A 23,932-nucleotide genomic window follows, 5' to 3' on the forward strand; every position below is an offset into this window, starting at 1 on the left:
GAGCAGTGGAAGCCTGGAGCCCTGCCCCAGCCCCCACGCCAGTGCCACTTCTTTTGTCATAGGAGGCACTGGTGATATTTTTGCTCAACAAATGCTTGTCTCTGAGTCTGCAGACCCACCAGAGAATGCCAGCTTGTTTTTGCCTTTGAAGTCTGCCCTTGGGACTTGGCGGAGTAGCCGGATGTGTACTTAGCCCACAGTGGTTCAGCGCATTAAACCTGCCTCCTTGTGGGTCTGTCTATTGTGGTACCATAAGGGCTCAGCCAGCATCTGAACGTCATTGAGATAACGCGGCCAGTGAGCTAGGGTCAAGCACATTCTCCTCCAGTCACTTTTACTCCATTGTTTCTTTTACTATTCCACAGTCATTAATTTTTTAAACAATGCTTTGGTGCAGGAGCAGAGCCTCATTCTCTCCTGCTACTCTTGGTGGAAGTGAGTAAAACGGTCCAGACTGAAATACGACAACAATTTGTAGCTCAAAAGCTGCCTAGACGCTTGTAGGTCGAATTTTGGTTAGGGGAGCTGAACACGTTGTGGTCCCCCGGCAGCGCCGCTCCCCTCAGGCCCCTGCTTTCCCTTGAGCAGGAGGTGAGGTTGGGCCTCACCATCCCCGTGTCCCTGGCCTCACACACTCACATAAATTCTTGTACATGCAGTCAAAATCATTTTTGTTCTTGTGTGATTCTAATTTTCTCTTGTTCCTCTTTTCCTTTTCTTTACTCCTTTTTCACTTGTACTGCCCAGTGAGCATGTTGTTGCTTCTGAAAATGTGGGCTGTGCACACCCTGCATTGGAAATAGCCAGATTGCCCTCCGTACAGTCTCCATCACTTTAAAAAGCAACAACTTAACAGCTGTTTTGATCCATCTATTATCTTAGTCATTATTTATTTTCTAATTTTTTGGAATATTTGCTTTGTTAGCTCATCACCCACTGGTGTTTGATACCTGTTGAAATCCTTGCTTTTGAGGAACATGTTTGGTCCTCCTTTTATTTGGTGACAAATGCGCCCTTATTAAATTTGTTTGATTGTTTTGAAGAAGTAAGATGCGAATTGATTTTGTCGGGTGCTCAGGGATTCTTTTCATGGAGTATTTAAACTTGTAAGGTCAAACTCTGCAGCATTTTGCTCGATTCCTGCTTTTACACAAACGTGCTCGGCACGCGGTTCCTGGCTGTCGCTGTGTGACGTGCATGACGGCGCTTCCTGGCCGTCATGATGAAGTGGCCGCCACGGAGGTGACAGCTGCAGGGGACGCTGTTGGAGGAAGCGGTCACCGTTTGGTTCTTTAAATTTTTTTTTTTGCATTCAACTTCCCCGTGCCATTTACTTTACTTTGCCTTCATAAAGGGGCAGAATTGGGTCTAAAATCCATGACACTATTTGTTCCCTTTACGAGGCTGGTTTTTCTGGGTATCAGGACAACATGACCTTCTCCTAAGTAGCTGGCTCACCTGGATCTGTTGGACACAGGGACAGCTAAAAGGGCCGTAGCTTCCTCTCTACTCCAGCCAGTGGGCATTCAGAGCTGGGTCTGTGGTTTGCCTCAGCAGCCGTGCAGACCTCCCTGCCCCGGCCTTTACTTTTAACCCATGTTGGCAGTAAAGAGTTGAATCCGTTTCTGTTGCAGCTGACATCCACCACTGACAGCCGTGTCGTTAGTTTGTGGTAGTCAGTCTCCAACACCCCAGACAACCGTGAAGGAAGATGATTTGGCCGACCTAGGACCCTGGATTCTCACCCTCACCATGGTTCATCTCACCCGGTGGAAGGGTTTGGCCACCACCATCATGCTGACCATGAGGCCTTGTTTCTCCTTTCATGCTCTGGTCCAAATGTGGACACTTCATTTTTCACTGAATTTGTCTCTCTTGAGACAGGCCAGAATATCTGAATGAGTCCATCACATTCTGGGTGGGGAACAGAACAGAAGTAAGTGTCGCAAGTAGATGGAGTCTAGGCTGTCCGGGTTGGCAAATGCAGGCTGGGATCTGTGATGGCTGGGCTGTACACTGGACACAGGCCTTTCCCATGGCTCCTGAGAGCCCATGAGTTGAAGTGATAACAGCCTTGCGTGGGTTCCCCCATCCTCATCTGCTCATTGGCAAGTGTGTCTGCTAATTAGGAGCTCCCCCAGACCTCGGGCCCTTCAAAGCTCAGACCATGGGAGAACCTTGAGTCCCTTCTCCTGGACATCCTGTGTGAGAATCCACTGCCTTCTGAGGTGAACAGCAGCAGGAGATGCCTCCCCCTCCAGGGAGCACCCTACGGAGGACTGTTAGTGCACCATGCTGTGAGCTTGTGTGTTTCCGGCCATGGTCCCTACAGAACTACAGTTGAGATGGGCTTATTGATGGAAATAACAGGACTGATTCCAGGGCAGGGCCTGGGGGAGGGAACAGTGGAAATTGAATGTGACCTCAGACACCTCGGTGGGTGCTGGGGCTGTTACTAAAATGGGGAGTCTGGGAGATACCTGCCAGGAATGGAATTCTAGAGTAAATGGTGGACATGAGGCATTTTTAAGATGCCATTTGTCATCCAAATTAGGACTTCAAAGAGGCACTCGGGTCGATGAGCCTGGGGCTCAGGTGAAGGAGCCGGACTAGAGATACACGTTGGGAGTCGTCATTCTTAGCTGGTGTTCACAGCCTTGCATGTGAATTAGATCATCTCGAGAGCTGCAGACTGAGGCTGAGGGGGGGGCAGGGCTGTGTCTTGGTTGGAGGAAAGCCCAGACCATACAGCTTTGGTGTGTCAGTCAGTGGCGTTTGCCATTTTCAAAGCAATGCCAGTTATCCTTAAGGGGCCAGGGGCTGGGCAGGGCCAGCCAGGAAGAAATCTGAAGGGAGGGTCGTGGCCACGTGTGCGTCTTGGGAAGGTGCAGAGTCTGCAGGGTACGGGAGGGTAGACTCCTCAGATGCTAGAGTTGCAGTGAGGAATGGGGAGAAGTTAGTCACAATCACCTGTGAGGGAGGGAGGGAGGTCTAGGGAGCCCCACCTTACCGGACTCGCTTTCCCATGAACAGAAGGCAGTCAGACAGAGGATCTGAGGTGAGAAGGGATGGGCACTGGGAGGGGAGCCAACCTGGAGAATGGTGCTTGCAAAATTCTGGAATAGTCTCCCTGAAAAATAGAGTTAAAAATACACAGACTCTTAAGAACATTGTTAGTGACTTGGGAGGAGGCAGTTGTTTTTCTGGCCTCCTAAGGGTAAGGCATGTATCCAGGGATACACAGAAGATACGGGCAGTCTGTTCCGGGGGCTTGATCGTTACCGGGGGAACAGTGCAAGTTTAAAGGGGGAAAAGGGCAGCGGAGGGAAACTAGCCAGGCCCCGTGTCAGGTACCAGTCGGCCGCCCTACTTGCGTGTTGCATTCACATCCATGCCTCCCAGGTGGGCGCTGACAGCCCCCTTTTGGGGATTGGGAAGCCTTCTCAGAGGGGTTAAAGAATTGGTCCATTTAGTGACTAGTAAATGCTGTAGCAGGATTCAAGCAGGGCCTTGTCAGAATTCAAGGGCATGTTCTCTCTACTGTTTCCAGTACTTCCCTGTTATACCTGGAATGGTGAAGTGGGTCAGTTTTGGAGCCTTTCAGAAAAAGTATGATTTAAGCGCCTCTGGATTGTTTCACAAAGCTCAGCATTCTTTGATGGTTCTGAAGCACGCAGTGATTTTCGCCCCAGAGAGGTAACGTCTAACTCCTTTGATGATGACGTGGTTGCAAATGGTGTACAGGTGCAAAACCAGACTTTGCAGCTTCTGAAGGAAACTCTCCAGTTCTCCCTTGGTCGGCTTTCTTCCTCGGGATGTATCTGTGCTGCAGCATAGGCCTGAGCTTTCCATATGGAGTGAGAGTTTAATATCCGATGTTAGCATAAAACGGTCAGATGAAGAAAATCGACGTTGACAATTTATTTTTGGGTTTCATTAGTCAAAATATACTATCAGTTAATGGCCCATATAGCAAATGAAATTGAGTACAGGACATTGCATTTCTTACTTTCTATTTAGAGTTCTCTTACAGAATAATGTTGCCTGCTTTGGAACATCAGCTCCACCACTCACGGCACCTATCAGTGTGTTGGTGTGATTGCATTTACAGAGTGAATGTAATCTGGGCTTCCTCAGCCCCAAACACTTCAGTGCAGAATCACGGGCTGTAGACGTCTGTTAGTCACGCAAATACTTCTAAAATTATATGATTCCAGAAAAGAAAGAAGAGAGAGAGAGAGATTGCCTTTATCAAATTTCCTTTCAGTTCTAAATGAAAACTGTTGTTGAGCAGCTCTGGTTTCCTTTGGATAAGAATATATACATTTCTTTGCATGTAACCTGGGTTTTGGGCTAGAACACCAAGTTCTTGCTGTCCACAAGCCACAAAAATAGTAGCCAAATTGCACACGTGTGAAATAGTTTATACCTTTTTCTGAGAAAGTATCCTTGAATTTGGGACTTGGACTGTGATTTCTGCTTTTTGCTTCCCCCACCTGTCTTGTAATCTCTCACTCCTTCCCACGTGGTTCCCAAGTGTTCGTGGTCTCAAAGGAGCGGGCAAACACCCAGTTGGTCACCATGTACTGCTGCTATAGATAGAGCCCAGACAAGACCTAAAGGACATTATCAGAGAGGACTTCCTGGAAGAAATGGGCTGTACATACAGTTGTGAGGACAGAGTAAGAGTCAGCCAGGAGAAGGAGTCAAGAATGTGTCTCAGATCGCAGGGGCAGCCCGGGCAGAGGCCTGGAGGCTTTTGGCGTGGGGACCCGGGGAGAGTGCCCTGTGCAGTCCAGGGTGGAGGGAGCCCCTGCTGGGGAGGACACTGGAGAGAGTCCGGGGTGTAGGGCTTTGGAAGAAGTTGAGTTTTACTAGAACTGACACAGTAGGCAGTGAAGGGTGTCAACAGAAGTGACCCTCAGGAAAGGTACTTCTGGTTTTGCTTCTGATATACTACAGACAAAAGGGTCGGGACGGGCGAGAGCAGGTATGTCTGTCCCTTTGAGATCCAACCCGTCATTCATTTATTCATAACACGTGCACTTCAGTGAGTCTAGGGGAGAGAGAGTGTAGCCACATAAATAAGCAAAATGTATTTGCTTCTTGAGAGCTTAGCATTGTCAGAAGTTGACTTAGCCTAGAATGTTCTAGGAAGAGAGGAACAAATTGTGGAGGTTGGAGGGAGGGAAGGCTTCCTTGGGAAACAGGCAAAATGAACCTGGAGGCAAGTGGGAAGTAGGAGCAGGTCAGGGGGCTCCTGAGGTCACTGGGGACCTATGTACTGAGATGAGGCTGGGCGAGCAGGGTCTGGGGTGGGGCTAGAACTCTACCAGGGAGCCTCTGAACTGTTTGAAGTGGGGTTGATGTAATCAAATTTGTGCTTTGGGAAGGCTGTCGTGGCTTTGTGTGTGTGTGTAGCGGGGAAGAGGTGGAGGGTGCCACCAACTGGGGGATCATTTGAAGAACATTCACAGGCTGGGATATGGGCTTCGGGGCTACTTGGGGACGGCAGGGGCAGTGTGGATGCCGGCTTTTCTTATGGGGGACTTGTTAGCGGGGCTGCCGTAGAGGCACCTTTTGGCTGGAAGAAAACTGAGGGAGGCTGCCAGGGGGATATTCCTCTTCTCTCTTTCCATGCCTAGTGTGATTATCTTAGCTCAGCCAACATTTGGAACAAAAGAGCTAATCTCCAGGGTTGCCCAGGCCTTTGTAGAGCTCCTTCGAGTGAGATCTGATAGGATTTAGGTTTGTGTTCAGATCTGGATGTTCACTTAGCTAGAAACGTCCTGTCATTTCGATTTCCATAGGGGTTTTTATTCCTGATAAAGATTGCTTTCTTGGTGAGAGGAAAATTATTACAGCTGTTGTCTTTTTCAAAAAAAATCATATGTTTTAAGAGCTTTAGTATTCAAAAGAATAGGAATATATAAAATATTTAAGGAAGTCTTTGGTGTGGTTTCTTTGCTTTCTGAGCTAATGTGGACTTAGAGCCTTTGTATTACTTAATAGCACATCCTTGTCAGTATTTAAAGAGCTGTTAGTGAGCACCCCAGCCCCCACCTCTCAAAGAATCGTTAAAGTTTGCTCTGAAATAGTGAGGTCATAAACGTCTTGTTTTCAGAAATCAAAAGGTTTTAAATACGCACCATAGCTCCATTTATAAAATAATAATAAGTTCAAAATTAAGAAAATGGAGGATAATTGATTTTTTTTAAAGCCTAAACATAAACTTTCTTGTGCTAATTTTGCAACTGGAAATTTTGAAAAGAAAAATCCTACTGCAATATCATCTACGTGGTATATATATATGAGTTTCACGTTTGAAAAGTAACTGCGCAGTGGTTTTCAAAGTCAGGAGCATTCCAGCTCAAATACTGGCAGTGGTGGCTGCTGGTTTTCAATGGAAGAGCCTAAATTTGCCTTCTTAGCTTTTTTTTTTTTTGTACTGAGAAGGTTGAGTAGTGCTTTGCCAGCATGATTTTCGGGCAATTTGAGGGCAGATGTCGTGTTCCAGCAGTGAGATATTTCCATGCATTTTATTTTCTGGACATCACCAGGGCACATGTGGGGTTTGTGCCTGCAGGCTGGAATGCTGCAGGACTCCCTAATCCATCACCATTATGTCCTGGTGCTGCTCCGGTCAGTGAATGATTTTCTGTGACTTGGAGGTAATGTGGTCTGATGGTGATGATCAGACGTGCAGTTAAATGCTATTAATTGAAATAAGAGTAACCTAGAAACATTGCTCTAACAATACAGGATGAGGGAGGAGGATTGGCTGAGCTGCTTGCAGTGGGATGTCTTCTCAGGTGACTCCCTCACCGTGATTCCTGCCAATATCCGCCCCAGCCCTGCACGGTAGTCCTGCCGAAGCAAGCAAGCACTTTGCTCAGAAACGCACTGAATTTCCTTGCGCCTCTGTTTGTTGGCTTTTTTTTGAAAACACATTTTGCCCTTTGCTTAAATGCCATCCATGCTAGTCACCCGTTACACTCATTCTTCTGGACCTCGTCCATACATAGCTGCTGAATGGATGAACAGAATGTAGTATCTCCATGTAGTGGAACATTATTCACACGTAAGAGTGAATAAAAAAGAAAAAAAAAAGAGGAAAATGAAAAATGCCACCTGTTTTGGGAAGTCCACCCTGACTGTTCAACCCACACTTTTCCCTTTGAAACACAATCACTTATGCTCCACTCTACTCTTTTTGATAGTACTTACCACCTTCTAATAATCTTTAACGTTTCCAAAAAAAATAAAAAATAAAGAGATGCTGATGCCACTTCAAAATATACAAGCCTTGCTAACAGCATGTTAATTGAAAGGAAGCAGACACAAACGGCCAGATATTGTTGATTTCAGTGATCTGAAAAGCCCAGAAAAGGCACATGCAGAGGCAGAGAGCAGGTGATGGTTGGAAGGGGCTGGGTGGAGGGGGATTACGGAGTGAATGCTAGTGATAGGGGGATTCTTTTGGGCTGATGAAGTGTTCTGGAAATAGAAGGTGTTGAGGGCTGCACAACTGTGATTGTGCAGAAGACTGCTGAGCGCTGTGTCTGGGAGTGCCTGTTGTTGGGGCATCTTTATTTTGTTCACATCCTGCAATGTGAAGGGCCATCTTCTGCTGTGGTCATTCTACTCCTGTGAGTGGTGAGGGTCAGGACTTTGTAGAGTCCTGTTTCTTTTCTCCCTCTGGCTGAGTGTAGGCAAAAAAATTTAAGCCTGAGAAAGTGCTCCATCTACAGAAATGTCTTTCAGTTTTGCCTGGTGTAAAAATCTTGAGAGCTTTTAACCGTTGAGGCTAGTCTGTGGGGGTAAATAGCCTATGAAGCCTGGGTGAGCCCGGGAAGAGCCGCGCTTCCCTCCCAGACACGGGTGGGGATTTCACCCCCTTTCAGGCAGTGAAGGGCCCAGACCCGTGGGCAGACTTGACAATCGTGAATATTTACGTGTATCCGCTGCTTCATCTTGGATATTAATTTCAAGCTGAGTCAGTTTGTGACGGCAGCCTCATCCTACAGCAGGAATTTATAGTATCTGCTCTTTGAGGTGAAGACCTGACAGACTTGATTATTTAACAGTCTGCTTTGAATTGATATCTCAGATTCCTTTGTCAAAAGCAAAACAGCAGAAATACAGACGTCCTTTAATTCCAATGTGGCCTGGAACGGGTTTAGTGTCTGTGCCTCAGTGGCCTTATCTGCGGGTGGGGAAGATGATAACAGTGCTTCCCTCAGAGGAGCTGGTGAGGGGAGAGTGAGAAGCACAAATGGAGGACTTACACGAGATGCTCATAAATGACCGAATTTAGTGCTCTCCGCCTGGTGAGGCCTTAGGGGTAGAGATGTCAGAACAGAGCAGTCCTAGCCGGAGCTCGATACGTGATGGTAGCTGTTATGATCAGTATCACCACTGTGGGTTATCAGGTAGTTTTAAGACTTGGTAATATGATTTCATGAATAATGTTAAAAGACTAGACATCTCAGATCCAGTTTACATAGTCCTCAAGATTTCTTCTGAGAATTGGATGGTTTCTTCCCTATCTTAAATCTGAGATGAGTCTCTAAAAATTTCCGTATTCCTCCATCCTTTTGCTTTAATTCTCTATTTCTTAAAAAACAAAGTTTTTAGATGGAGTTACTGGGGACTGAATTGAGGGCCTCATGCATGCTAAGCACATGCTCTCCCAAATGAGGTATAATCTCTTCCCTGATTTTTTTTTTAAATTTACATCTTAATTTTCAGAGGTTAGAGGCCTCTAATTATTTTTCTGGAGACTTGTCCATGAACCTGTAAATCTACAATTAATGGACAAAATTTGGTTTATTAAAAAAAAAATCTATAGAATATTCTACAGTCCACCCAAAAGGAAATACTCATGGACTTAAAATGTTTCTCCTTTAAGGTGATTTCTCCTGTTTGGTCGAGCTTAATTTGTTAACAGCCATCCTCATCATCATAATGACCAAACTCGCTGTGAGTGGACGCCTAACTGAGGCTAAAATGCTTTGCTCATATTTTACTTCATAGCAAGTGTTTGATTGTAGGTATCAGTGTCTCCTTTTTTGTAGCTGAGGGATTGAGAGATGGGTCAGCTTGCCCCAAATGACACGCAGCTGGCGGTGGCTAGCTCGATGCTGGAATCCAGGCTGCACAGGATGAATTCTCAATTGCTCCTCTAATCAGCTTCCCGTTGAGTGTTTTCCCGAACTCCTGTGAGCCCATAAATGACCGATTTTAGCTATCTCAGCCTGATGAGGTCTTCAAAGGAGAGACACCAGTGAGAATGAGAGGCAGAGTGGCATAAATTAAAATTGTACATTTTCACAAATGTTTTATTCTCAGGTAATGACTGTAAAGGAAATAGTTTTTTAATTTAGTGCTTTGTGAGAACTAAAAACAAAACATTTAAAATAACTATTGTGCAAGAGAGAAGTGGTCTTTGAAAGTCCAACTGTTGCTAATGATGTTACTTGTTTTTTCTAGTGGTGCTTATTTACTGAAAAATTTCCAAACACTGAATTTGTTTTATGTAGTCTTAGTATGAAAGAAAACTTTGTCAGTGAGTATTGTAAGTAAAATCCTTACTCTTTTCTTTCCTGATGATGAATATCTTAGTTGTTTACATGGCTTAAGTATATTTCGTCATTTGTGAAATTTGAGTAATATGGTTTACCTTGTCTGACTGTGAGAGCTGGACGCCTTGTATACAAAGCACCGTAGAGGTGCTTAATAAAAATGTGCTTTCACAGTGACTGAGAGTTTAGAAGTATCAACTCTGAATACTAAAAAGGGTAGCTTATTTCTGATGCATATTCAATATGTGTATATATGATATACATTAATATGGCTTAAAGTAACTAGGATTGTTTTTTTTAAGTGCAGTATGAAGCTTTAATGAAATCTGTGTCATTCTAGTGAGACAGGGACTACTTAAATTGCCTTAAGCAGACGACCTTGAAGATTATTTACACAGAATGTAAGCTCAGAATTCATGTTGCCGTGTAACCATCCATCAGACATTTAATTTCTCGGGATTCTGACCAGAACCATTAAGTTTAGAAAAATCCACATTGATTATTATCAGGGAATAAGCTTCTCTCTTTTGTGACTAAAGAAAATTTTGATTTTTTTCTGCACTCTTTTCAGGTTTTAAAATTTCAAAATTTTGATTTGACATGTCACTTTTTTAATAGAGATAATAAAGCTCATGCTGTTTTAATATGTAAATAAATGTTTTTGTATTTCAATACCCTTCTATGATTTCCTGGCTCTTTGAGAAGTATTTTGCAAGATACTTAGATTACCTACTGTTGGAAAAATACAGACGTGACTTTTATGAATATAGGCCTAGTACAGTTCTGTTGGTTTTTACTACAGTGCAAGACATGAGACCTAGGAGAGCTTTGCTGCTGATTGCCAGGAGGACAGATCTCAGGTCTCAGTCTCCCCTCGTGTAAAATGTAGTGGCTGGACTGGATTCTTTCCTCTTCTAAGATGAGCTTCCATGAGCCTATGTCTTTTGTTTATATTTAGGAGTATTAGCAATATCAGATTAAATACTGAATACCCCTCCATCCCCCCGAAGCAAAGTGCAGTATATGCTACATAAGCTTCTAGTTATCTGATTCTCGTTTCTCATCTTACAGTCAATTTTTGTGTTGCATGTTTCCCGGCAACCTGGAAGGTCTTTTTAGCCATAGGTGGCGCTGTTGCAACTTTTTACAGTCTTAATTTTTCTGTTTGTAAAATAAGGCTTAAACAATGTGATTTTATTTTGATTCCTTTGCTTAATGCTTCAGAATAGCACAACGTCCATTATGTCTTTCTACCTGGAAAATTTTTTCTGCTTATATCATAGTTTTATTCTTTTATCTCGCTGTGAACATTTCAGACTTGCTGTGCAAACAATGGCAAAATCGGGCTTTTCTTCTAGTGTTAGAAACCAGTGAGCCGGGATATTATAAAACAGCTAGAAGCTGCCTCTGGAGCACCATAAAGCTGAAAGGTGTGTTGAGTTCCCTGAGTATTGACCCCGCCGCTGTGTGTTAATTGGTGGGAGTTGATTTGGTACATATATGATGGGGTGTAGTTTCTTGACTTGGGTTTGCCTGCACGTGCTGACACTGAACCATGTGATCCTGAGTCAGCTCGTTCTGAGTTTTCCCCTCGTCTGTGAGAAGGGGACACTCATATCTGCTTTGTAGAATTGTGAGAATTAGTAATTATGTAACATGTTTACCACAGTGGGTATGTCAAGAGAGCTCATAAACTTTAGCTGCTGTTTTGTGTGCAGCCATCATTTTATAGTCTTTGGTAATTACAAAGAAACAAGAAAATAAGAAAAGCTGATTTTATGATGAAAGATATTTGAGGACGTTCCATAATTCCTACACCCATAATTTAGCATCAGCAGAGTCAGAACTGTTACACGGTCGCCCTGGACCAACGTTAAGCCACAGAAATTTTTGTTACTTCATATATGTTGGGGCCTAAGGGGAACCAATACTTATACACATGTTGTCTCCAGCAGCCAACTGAGAGATGACACAAAAGAGTAGGCAGGCGATAAATGTCTTCTTTGTTACTGATGAAGCCACGTTCTCCATGAACTTCAGGGCTGTGGATAAATGAGTGTCATGATACTGTGTCCCAGAAGTAGAGACTCACCCTGTCCCAGGTATCTCTGGGCCACAGCAAGCCTTCCCTTGAGAGAATGAGCCCCATCATGCACAGGGCTGTTCTGCAATGGAGCTGAGCATCCAGGGTGCTTCCCTAGGGTAGTCAACACTGGAGGGAAAGGAAGGGTTTCACATGCCCTGCTTGTCTCCCCGGAATCACAACTCAATCTGTTAATGTGAGGAGGGCTAGCTGTGGGCCAGGGGTCAGGGCTGTGAAGGGAGTAGCACTCTGCATGGCCCAGAGGAGTGGGGAGGAGGTATCCCTTCCATCAGTTTAAACAGGTGGTGGGATGGAACAGAAGGGTTCATCCCATGAGTTTATAAAAGGAGAAATAAGAATTTCCTTTGGGTATTAGTCTAGCCAGGAAACACAGAAGATGATTAGGAAGGAGACTTGTAAACCACTGTAATATTAATTTGACATTTGTTGAGCACCCAAAATGTGCTACATTCTTTTCTGAGCGTTTTACAGAAATGAATCCTTCAATCTTCTCAACAAGCGAGTAAGGAAGGTTTGATTGTTATCCCAGTTTCACAGTGTGGAAATTGAGGCACACAGAGGGTAAGTTGACCAAGGTCACAGAACTAGTAAGTGGCAGAGCAAGTATTTTAACCCTGGCTGTATGGTATTGTGGCTCCCAGAATGGGCTTTGGGTGTTTAGATGTATCTGCATCCCTCGATTTCTGTACGTCTGTGCATCAATTAGCCCAGAAAGGACAGGGAAAGGAGAGTTACACAGGTGCTCACAGTCGTGTCTCGGCAACTGTCCAGGAAGAGTGCACCGTGATTAGAATTAATTGTTTTCCAGGCAGCAGATCTGTTGGTATAACAGAAATTTAGTCCATTGAATTCATCTAGAAATCCTTCCTGCTCTGCTTCTGTCCACACTTGCCATGTGACTGCCTGCCCGTGTTTGGGCCGTGGAGGAGAACATATACTCATGGTTGAACTCTGATATTGCAGTCTGGTTCATAGTTTCACATCTTCTGTTACATTAATAAGTTAAATTTCTGGTTTTCTTGCATCAGTGTCTCATGAGTTTGGTTAATGTGAAACCAGTCCATGGGAGCCCAGGGGTTATGATGGTATAAATTTTTAGCACGTTGTGGCACTTCTAGCCATGCAGACATGACTGGGGGATGTACGCCTTTCTCACTGATTTCTCCCAACAGCAGGGTCCTCTCACGGATGTGAGGCTGGGAGCTCTCTGAGTAGCTCAGTCAGAGGCCAAGTCCACCAATCCGAAATTGATGAAGTACCTGGAAGTGGGTTTAATAAAAGTAAAGGGCTTCCAGGTAGTCCGATGGGCTGTTCAAGAAATTTGGTGAAAAGCTGTCCACTGTCTGTGGTTTAGCTGCTTCTTTGCTATTGAAAAGTCTGGAGTAGATGAAGGGATTTTAGAAAGCAGAAAGGAGTGATTTCAGGTGGTACATCCACACCGGTGAGAAGTGATGGATGACCGCCTGTGTGAGGCACAGACAGAGTCTTACAAACTTCATAAAACAGCTTCAAATGCTCTGCCATCTGAGTGCGCTTCATATGGGGTCCAGTTCATCACTGGTCACGCTGTGAGGGCAAGTAACTGACGATGGCAGAAAGGACACGGAGGCATCAAAAAGGTCTCACTCATGTTCCCTGTTTAAAGAATGTGGCACAGTGTATTATATTTGAGCTGGTTTTTCACTGAACAGTTTTTAGTGTTTTCTGGGACTCCCCAGTGCCCCAAGGTTCCATGCAGCTGGGTGTCCCCTCATTGCAGCTCCGTCAGCGCTTGCCCTGGGCTGATGTGGTGTCACGGGAAGCAGGACGGTCAGCGTCCCCGGCTCCTCTGAGCTCCGTCTCCTCATCTGCAGAGCCTGGTTTCCCATCCGTGTCTACTTAGTAGGGTTGCTGAGAATCACACGTGATGGTTATCAGGTGTGATTTCTGGTTGTCTCTGCGATTGGCAAATAGCCAATAATTGATAGAAACTCTTGTTTTTTTTTATTGTAATTGTGTCTCCTAGATTGCAGTGGTTTTTAGTCTGCATTTTTTTATAACTTTACTCATTTTTAAATATGCCCTTATTTTATTTATTTTTTTTTTGAGGTACTGGGGACTGAAGCCAGGACATTGTGCATGCTATGCAGGTGCTCTACAACTGAGTAATACCCACCCTCCTTTTCTGCACTTAAAAATAAATATTGCAATACACAAAATAGCTCTTAAACTCCATCATGGGACCTGGTCTCTGTATAGGCAAATGAACACGTATACTATTTCAATAAGAATAAATGCTGTTGAGACATAAGTTTCTGAATCTGTTAATGTGCTTAAAAACGATCATAGCTAGTGATAAACACGAGACTTAGATCAAGGACTTTTTAGGGTATGTTTTGCCATCATGGGAAATTACATTCTACCGAGAAGGCTAATTGGGTCTCTTTGATATTTGGATGGTTTAGCAGGTGATCAAGGCTTTCCAAAGCTGACAGTTTTGTATTTTAAACTAACTACAAAGTTATCTTCTAGAAGATGGAAATCCTAAGCTTGTGAATTTCCCAGTAATCCAGGGGGTATGTGTCTGTGTCTGTGTCTGTGTGAACGTTTGTGTGTGTGATTTCAGGAATGTAGAAATAAGTTCCATATAGACTTCTGATATCTTTCTCTTCCAGTTCAAGGTTTAAGCATATACTTACACAAATAAATTGATTTTCTTTTGTCATTTGGCATATTGGCGGGAATAAGAGGTTCTCATACTTGTTTCAGAAGGGTTGGGAAGCATGAGCTTAGAAAACGGGAGGAGAAAGAGGCAGGGAGACACTTCACACTTTGTGCAGTATATGAGAAACGGTAGCTTTTCTTTTCTCTTTTCTTCTAAAGCAAACTGGCTCTGAATTGTAACACACTATTACTCAGAATTGCTTTTCTAATCAGATACAAGTGCCTCAGATTTTTCAAGGCAACATGAATGATGAAATGTGTTTTAGCATTTATCTTTAAAAGTAGTTTTATTTCTCAAGTAAAAGACTATAGCCTGTTTCTTCCAGCGTCTCAAGAAATTCTCATTGATCTATGTACATGTTCTATGTGCTTATTTTCTTTTCTTTTTTTTTAAGTGCTTGTTTCATTGTGGTGTGAATCAATGTTTAAAATTTCTGGATTTTGATCTTTAGAAAATGCTGATATATCAGAACTGTTAAAAACCTGATTGTTCTTTGGTCCTTGTTTGGTGGGGCACCCTATTGATTACTCTTGTCTGTTAAAGAGAGAAATTCTTCCTCTAGCCTGCAGATCATTAAGTGTATGGTTTGCAGTATGCCTTTAAATTTCATTGAATGCATTGAACATGATTGTCCAGTGAATTTTGAGTTGACTCATAGTAATGACTTTGCTTTGATTCTGTGGCTTTTGCTCCTCTCCACAAGAGCTTGAATTCTCTGTTGCATTTTGTATACGTGTTCTTCACAGTGGAAGAAATTTTGCATTTTTTACAGAGGTGGTTTTTCCTAACACCTCTGAATGCCTTCTGTAATTGATACAACAAAAATCTGTTATTTCAATGCTTAATTATTTCATAAACTAGTTTTTGGCTTAATCAGAAACAATGACAGAGTGATAATAAAAAATAGGAAAACTTTCCTTCCTTTGAAGAATAGAAATCAGGTGGTCAGGCTCACCCATGCTTTGGGCCTGACACACTTAATCTCATGTCATTGTGTATCATGATTCGGAGATGGAGTTGCTTCAGGTTTATTGATTTTTGTTTTAACATTTGTGTTGAATTCTTTCTCCAGGCTTATGTATCCTGTTGGGTTTGTTGAAACTGTAGAAGGGAAACAAAAGCTTTTTTTGGTTTCCGGAGGCCTGAGTTGCTGATGATAAGGGTTGAGGGTGGGCTGAGGAACAGAGTGACACTCCCTCTGCTCCCAGCTGAAATTGATGAACAATGAAATCAATTAAGTGTATCGGTATTTGACCAATAGAAGTTAGCGAGCCCAAACTGGCTAGTTATGCCCAAAGAAAGTACTGAATTCACCTGCAGAATTAGGTGCTTTACCAAGAAGAAGCAGCTTAGAGCAATCAGAAAAATCAGTCCTATGATGAGATATAAAGTAAATATAATATCTTTTATTTCTGAAACTTTTCTACGTTAAGTTGTGTAGAGCTAAAATTAAGTTTCAAGCACCAGGAGTTAACAGTGTGGGTGGTTCTGTATGATCATTATTCAGGAATGTGCCTAGACTCTGCTAGAGTGGCTGAAGCTGGCAGGAAAAGACCCAGAGCCAGGATTTGTCACCTTAGGGTGTCCTCCATAATGGTTCCATGTGGGAGCCCATGATTGGGTTAACAAATTGTAACAGACCCCAGCCGCCTGTCAAATTTAAGAAGAAAACGAATGCTTAGTAACTGCTTTGCAAGCAAGTGCCTGTGCATCCTCACTCCTGTCTCCTTGCCTTAAAAAGCAGAGATAATGCTTTGCTTGCGTAGATGATGTTTTAGATAGCACTCTGCTCATCGCAAAGCAATGACCCAGGCCCACAGCTATAAAGGCTGGGCTTGTGTGCAGTTAGATACTCTATTATCCCCCAAGCAAGGACCTAGCTGGTCTGGTGGTCTGCTTTGTAATTCACATGTCTAAAGAATGTATCTTATTCCCCTCACCCCATGACTTACCTAAAGATACACTAAGCCTTTGTACTCATGGTGGATTCTACAATCTCTGTCTCATCCTTCTTTCCCCAAGTTCCTGCTTACTATCACACAACTGTTAATGACGTTTTCCTTTGATTATACACAATAAATATGGGATCATTTGAGAGGCTCGTGGAGTTGGGTCCCTACGCCCTCTCTCTTTCGTGACTTTTTCCACAGAGTCTTGAGTATTCATTCCCTGTACGTAAGACTTCTGCCAGCCAGAACCCACAGATCCAGGTGAGAAGGATGCAGGCTTTATCTCTCCTACCTCTAGGGAGAGAGAGTAGAAAATTGAGATCTGCTCTTCCGTGGTCCCTTCCTGCCCCAGGTCTGCTCCAGTTCACCTGCAGCCTTCTGGCCTCTGCTCACACTGCCTCTGTCCCAGGACTGACAGCAGCCTTTTCTTCCCTGGTAAACATTTCCTGTGCCTTTTAGAAGTTGGTCTCTTCTCTGCAATACAACCCTGGCAGATGTGATGGTGGTAAACGTGCTGGAGGGCAGTCACTTGGGGACTGCCAGGAGCCATGCTGATTCTCCTGAGTCTCTCATTCGGGGTTACAGAACTGTCGAGCAGCAGAGGAAGCCCTTTAACGTGAGGCCAGCTCAGCATTGCATCACTTTCATTTTATTTTTGAATTTTCAGTGGAGAAATTATTTGTAGCAAACTGTTCCAGATTTTTGGCTGCCTGCTTTCCTCACCACCATTTCCTTGTTGGCTCTGGTGCTTGTTGTAAGAACCAGGTTTCTTCTCTGGTTATTTCTAGCAGCTGGGCTTGCCGAATCCTTGATCTGCATTTGAAGCAGAATGCTTCTTCGTGATGTCAAGCTGATTTTCCTATTTCTGAATATTTCGTGTACACTCAGCAACTCTTTCAAGTGAAATGCTCTTGTCCAATTCTGTTAACCCATATTTGCCGATCTCCTGCTTTCATGCTGAGGGCAGTTTCTTCTTCCTGTAATAAAAGTTAGCAATTTGCATTTACTATTTGAAGGTTCTGGCCCTAGGTGCTTTTGTCCTTAACAGTTTTAATACAATTCACCCATTAAAATGTGCAGCGGTTTTTACTCAAAGCCCAGAATTGTGCATCGCAGTCAATCTTAGAATATTTTCATCCCCCAACAGGAAGCCCTGTATGCACAAGCAGTCATTCCCATCTTCCTCATCCTCCCCCAGCCCCAGGCAGCCATTGTTCTCTCTCTATGGATGTGCCTGTGCTGGACATTTCATGTAAAACAAGTTATTTCATGTAAATGGAACTGTCTAATGTGACTGACTTCTTTCACACTGAGTAACTTTTTCAATGTATTTCCAGGTTGTGGCCTGGGTCAGTACTCTATGCTTTGCTATTGCTGAATTATATTCTACTGTATATCTGGGCCCTACTGTTTACCCATTCATCAGGTGATAGTCGTTTGTGTTGTGTCTGCTTTTTGTTTGTGAAGAGTAATGGCGCCGTGAATACTCCTGTAGGAATTTTTATGTGGACATTTGTTTTCAGTTCTCTTACTTGTGTGACCAGAGAGCAGAAATGCTGGGTCATTCATAAACCAAATGTTCAACTCTCTGAGGACCTGCCAGGCTGTTTTCTAAAGTGGCCACCCTGTGTTACATCCTCAAAATCAAGGGCTGCGCGCTCCGCTTCCTCTGTGTCTTCATTAGTGCTTGTTACACATTTTTTTTATTATAACCTATTGTAGTAAGTGTGAAGCGGTTTCTCCTAGTGGTTTTGACTTGATTTCTTTTACAGCTAATGATATTGAACATCGTTTGATTGTGCTTATTGGCCATTTGTATATTTTCTTTGAAAAATACATTTTCAGATACTTTATACACATTTTAATTGAGTTCTCTTTTTCTTGTTGAGTTGTAGGAGTTTTTTCTTTTATTTGAAGATACAAATACTTAATCAGATAAATAATTTGAAAAAATTTTCTCCTCTCTGATGTTTTTTCACCTTCTGGATGGTGTCCTTTGAAGCAAATTTTTAACATTTGATGAACTCCAATTTATCACTGTTTTCTTGTTCCTTGAGCTTTTGGGGTAATATTTAAAATCTGAGGTATTTTATTTAAACTTTTATATAAAAAATAACTTAATTCTTAAGACTGTTCTAGGAGATGGGTGCTGTGGCTGTCCCCAGTCTATGGATAGGAGACTGAGGTGCAGAAAATTTCACTGAAATATCAGTGTCACAGCTACCCAGTGCTGTGGGATTTCAGACCCTCATGTTTGTCCCCAGCATTTGTGATCTTCACCACCATGCTCCACTACTGCCTGGAATCATTAATGAAAAAGTTTTCCTTTTTTGATTTCTTGATTGTTTGTTTTCTCATTGGGGAACTCACCTCTTCATTTTCCTTGCAGAGATCTGTGTAGGTTTATTTTAGATCTCATGTACTTATTTATTACACAGGCTCCAGCGATGATTGTGCCTAGTTGATCTAATCAATTCATACTCAAGTCTTTCCTGCTCATGACACTAAAAAGAGAGTCATGATTTACATAATGCTCAAAGAAGAATGTACTTGAGTGATTTTATTTTTCTAACCAATCAAACAAATCAAATAAAAACCCAGTGTTGGAACAGATTATAAGCCCTGCAGAATAGGGTCACTGTCTTCCTTGTGTTTCATTTGATTTGTCACAGTGTCTGGATAGTGCCTTGCTGTCCAGCAGTTTTGTGAGTATACGGTGCTCGTGAATCATTGTAAGGAAAGAATTTTGACAACAGACTGTGTTGTTCATTTCACAAGGGAAAAGATCATATAGAAATACTGCTCAGATTTATTTTAAAATTAAGCTTGGTGTTTTGAGAAGGGTTCAAGAAACCATACAAAAATCTTTTTCATTAATTTTAAATCTATCTTAGACACATTATGCATACATAGCAGAGTAACTTATCAACTAGTTTTGACAAGAGGAGTGTATTATTGATTATCTATTTTAGTTGAAATATTCTACCTGGGATAAAGTAATCAGTGCCCATAAATGAACAAATATGTTTGTATTTCTATGCAACATGGGGGCAGACTTCATATGTTTTTATATAATATATATGACTGTGTGTTTTAATCTGTCTGTCAGTGTTTTTATAGTTTTTCATCAATGTTGTAACTTTAGAATTCTTCTATGGAAATCACCCCCAATTCTAGTGCAGTTTGTACTGTGTATCCTGTCTTATGCATGGGATTCCACTGTCCCCTCACTGAGGAATTTCCTCTCCTATTGAGTTAGTAGCAGAGTTAAAGGAACTGTGATTTCTAGGCCTTTGCTCTCCATGTGTTTGCAGTTGGCTGTCAATCAAGATTTTCTCTTTCGTGAGTTTTCATTGTTCAATTAGAATTTTGGAAATAACAATTAATATGTTGCAACACTCTCCCTAGAAACTTGATGTGTTTGTGCTTTTCAGTTTCCAATTTACAAAAAATGTAAATGCACTCTTGTTTTTAAATAGTCCTTTTTCACTAGATATTTGTTTACTTCTTTATAGTCAAAATATTTTTTTCCCAATGAATGAATAGGTTTGCATGTTTTAAAAGATACCTTACTTTTTAAATTTCTTATTCTAACAGGTATATTCGTTGTACAGAATTTAGAAAATAAGGATAAACACAATTATAACTTAAAAATGGCCTCTAATCTCACCTGGAGATACAGTTGTAAGGTTTGAAATTGAGAATTACAAGTCCTCTCAAACTGTTCTTCTATTTCAAGTACGGTTTGGTTACTGAGATCCTCGAATTCCCATATGAATTGTAGCAGCAGATAGTCAGTTTCTGCAGAGGAACCCACTGGGATTGTGATCGAGTCCACGTTGAATATATGGATCGCTCTGGGGAGCACTGCCATCCCAAGAATGCTGTCATTTGATTCAGGAATGTGCGTGGTGTGTCTGTCCAGGTATTTAGGTATTCTTTAATTTTTTTCAGCATTGCATAGAGTTTACATTGGATTATTTTACTATATATTTTGCCTTTATACTGAGGACAAGTGTGCAAGGTACCGGGATCAGAAGTGTATTGGAGCTCCGCAGCTTGCTGCCACCATGGACGCTGTGCTCTTGCTTCGCCCACTGTACAATGTTGCACAAAATAGGACCTAAGTAACTCTCTCTTGAAAGAATGATTATATGATTGCTGGATGATGCTTGAGAGTCCTTGTGATGATGTCTTTTTCCCAGAATTTCCCCTCTTCTTTACTATGCCCTTTCCCTTCCTTTCCTCCAGCCTGTGTTTCAGCCTGCCTGTGGCATTGATTTTCCTTGTCTGTGGACTCTTCCTTTCACTAGTTCGTGATAATGTTACATGTGAGATGTGGAAACTTGCTAGATGTCAAGAAAGAGGAAATCCATTGCATTCTAGTTTTTTTAGAGTGTGCTATTGTATTATCGATTGAAATGAAATCAGGCTGACCCATTGAGCCATCCCCTGAGCTCTTTTTGCTTTCCTACAGGTGATACTGCTCTCGTTGCTGCATGTGCCCTTCCCCCAGACTTGGTTTTGGGGTTGAGTAAGTCACCGTCACTGGAGCCCTCTCTTTAAATGATGAAGAGAACATTTGCTCTTTCTCCCTGTTTGGGGACTTGGATGAGATGAGGCAACAGATAAAGAATGGAGCCCCACCTCATTCTGACCCCCGCTCTTTCCGTTCCTTTCTCCAGGGGAAGAGTACAATTCAAAAATATAAAGATTGTGAACTAATGAGATAGACAAGACAACCGATCATTTATTAAATACCCTTTCATGCCAGAAACAAATGTATTATACACACAAAAAGCACATAAAATACGGTAGTACTGTGGTTACAAACGTGGGTCCGAGTTCGAGTCCTGGTCTGGAGTGACAAGTCCTGTGAGATGGAGAATTGGTAGGTCGGCTTAGCCTCTCTTGGACTTGTTTTCTGTCCTGCAGAGATGGGGCTCGCTAGGCGTCCCTCCCCCGTAGAGGTGCTGAGGGGTGTAAAAGACACGTGTAGGCAGACCGAGCACAGCTGCTCTTTCCTCGTAAGTGCAGGATAGCATCGCTTTTGCGGTGATGGCTTTATGACTGCACCGTGTAGACTCTCAGTGCTCCAAAGGGATGCCTTGCAGATTGGAGATGGGATTCTCACTTCTGTATATACCCAAGGATTGTGTTATTGGGCCTTGCTAATTTGACTCTATTCTTTAGAAAGTACATAATGTAGATATATTTTTCAAACATGCATGATTTTTTCTTTTATTATTTATAGTTCTACCCTCTCATCTCTTGGTGTGACTTTTCATGGAATCCAGGAAACAGTCCTAAGCAACCTGCCTCTTCACACTTCTCCGTGGTGGTTTCCTTCCCTGACTAGAAGAGGGTTTTGCATAGGTAATTTTGATTGCTCCCCTTCTCTTGGAGACTCTCTGTTTTTCTGCCCATCTCTCACCTGTCCATCTGTCCATTTCTCTACCCACTCATTCTTCTGACTTGTTTCAATAAGCATTTCAGGCAGCTTACAGAAGAACAGGTACCAAATAAACAGGTGAGAAAATGGGGCCAAGTTCATACAGTGAGGCTAGGAGTTGAGCCTGTGTGAGAGTTGCCAGCGTGAGACACACGCCTCTGCCTTGTGACTTATAAGATAGACAACATCAATGTGCCTGAAGCTCCCAGCAGACACAGGGAAACAGGGTTTGTGGGAGATGCTCATTGGCTGTGAAATAAATAAGTGGCTTAGTAGAAGCCCAGCCTTTCCAAGTACTAAGGCTTAGGAGAATATTTTAGTGTCTTCCAAAATCAGATTATTGCATCTTTTCTTTTTCAGAGTTTTATGTATAGTTGGTTTACATTCTATACCTGGAAATTTCTCCAAAACTTCTGCCCACGTGAGTCCCATGACTCGGGAATGGGGTGGTTCTGCTCATTGACGGGTGTTGGCCAGAAACGGAAAATGACAGCCTCAAAGGAGCCTGGGATTTATCAGTTATGTTTTGTCAGTGCTGTAGATTTCAGAAAATGCTTTCACCTTTTCTTTCCATCTGAGGCAGCAGCGCGCTCTCTTACCAGCATCAGGAGCTCAGGGCCACGGGATGGTGGGGGCTGACTGCACTGCCGTCAAGACAGCTGAGCTAGTCACTGCAGGTGTGGTTCTTTTACATACTGCAGTTCATGCTCTTTACTAGAATGTTTCAACAGGGAGTTAATTAACTGAGTTAATTAACATTTTATAAATATGATGCTTTGTTGAAAAGACAGTCATAGGCAGAATATAAGTTGTGATCACTTTAAAAATGGTTTCATTACTGAAATTTCAGTAGGAAAGATCCAGTTTATCTTATTTCCGCCTCTCTTTAAAAGTAACAAAGAAACAAGACAGAAAAAGCAGAGGATGATTTCTGTTCTTCCTCTCGGCTTGCAGGTGCCCTCACCTCCAGTGGCATCCATCCAGACACCAGCACTGACACTGGCCGTGCTCAGAACTGCCTCAGCCCTGAAGACACATCTGACAAATGGAAGGGGGCCGCGCCCTGTTACAGCAGGTGCTCTCACTTTGTGGGTCCTTATGTAACTGCGCGGTGTTATTCAGGATCGCCCTTTCTACACTTTGTGACGCTGCTGCGGTGTCTCCTAGTTATTTGTTTCTGTAAGTACTCGTGTAATTTTCCAATGTGTGGTACTAGACATCTAAAAATGCATTTTTCAGATGAAAAATAGTGTGTATTTAATATAAATGTATGAAAAAAGGGTCAAATGGATCTATCCTGGTGCCAGTACTCAGAGATAATAATTAACACATTAACATCTATTTTCTGTTCTTTTCATCAGTGTGTATTACCTCTGTCATAAAAACCAGCGAGCAATGTGTGCCTGTATACTGTGTGGAGACCTCCATTTTCCATTCGGCTTATTACACATTTTTCTACAATATTCTATCTCCCCTGGCATGATTTTTAATGACTAGTATAGCATTCTGTCTTGTGGAGTCCTCGTCCATTTTACTTTGGACTTAAATAAACTTTTAAATTCCAAGTATACTTAACTGAAATTCTGAAAAGAGATCTGTTGTGGTACCGAAAGTCCCCTACATCCCTTCCCCTTTTTTCCTGAGAGTAAAAACTGCTGACAATGTGGAGTATATATTTCATGACCTTTATGCCTATGTCATATAAATAAACACATACATACACGTATATGAGAAATCTATGTCTATGTGTGTGTATATATGCTTTATTGAAAAATAAGGCCATACTATATGTTTTCTGCAGCTCGGTTTATTCACTCAGGTATATATCACAGACGTCCTCTCTCTCCAGACTCACCCGGTCCTTTCAGATAGAGTAGAGGGTTTTCCTGATATGCAGGTTTGGTCTCTTGTGTAAGGACACCTTTCGTGGGAGCGTACTGTGGACAAGGCCTTGGACGACGCCGAAACACCGGAACTTTAGTGCCCACAGCTCACCGTGATTTACCGCATCATTGTCTTGATGGTGGACACTTAAGTTTTCTCCATTTTCCACTGTCAGAAAGGGTGTTTGACTGGCATACTTCTTATACAAACATTCCTGTGATCTTGTATGAGTATTATTTTCGTTAAGTTTTCTGG

The 23,932-nt window shown here is 42.6% G+C and overlaps 1 protein-coding gene across 6 annotated transcripts in view; it reads left to right on the forward strand.

Moving 5' to 3' along the window:
• The window catches only part of LOC140694884 (trafficking protein particle complex subunit 9-like), a 385,022-nt gene that overhangs the window by 355,375 nt on the left and 5,715 nt on the right, over positions 1 to 23,932 (forward strand). The window contains exons 1-5 of one of the 6 annotated variants that reach the window (XR_012070548.1): positions 20,056 to 20,266; positions 20,819 to 20,862; positions 21,143 to 21,232; positions 21,596 to 21,717; positions 22,748 to 23,017. The gene's annotated coding sequence lies outside the window, so the exon portion shown is untranslated. Of the gene's footprint in view, positions 1 to 20,022; positions 20,267 to 20,818; positions 20,863 to 21,004; positions 21,233 to 21,441; positions 21,718 to 22,208; positions 22,471 to 22,747; positions 23,018 to 23,154; positions 23,407 to 23,932 lie in introns of those variants that run through there. The other 5 variants (XR_012070545.1, XR_012070547.1, XR_012070546.1 and 2 more) reach the window with 5 other exon arrangements.

The sequence above is a fragment of the Vicugna pacos genome, unplaced genomic scaffold (genome assembly GCF_048564905.1).
Source record: "Vicugna pacos unplaced genomic scaffold, VicPac4 scaffold_107, whole genome shotgun sequence".
Taxonomy (NCBI): Eukaryota; Metazoa; Chordata; class Mammalia; order Artiodactyla; family Camelidae; genus Vicugna; species Vicugna pacos.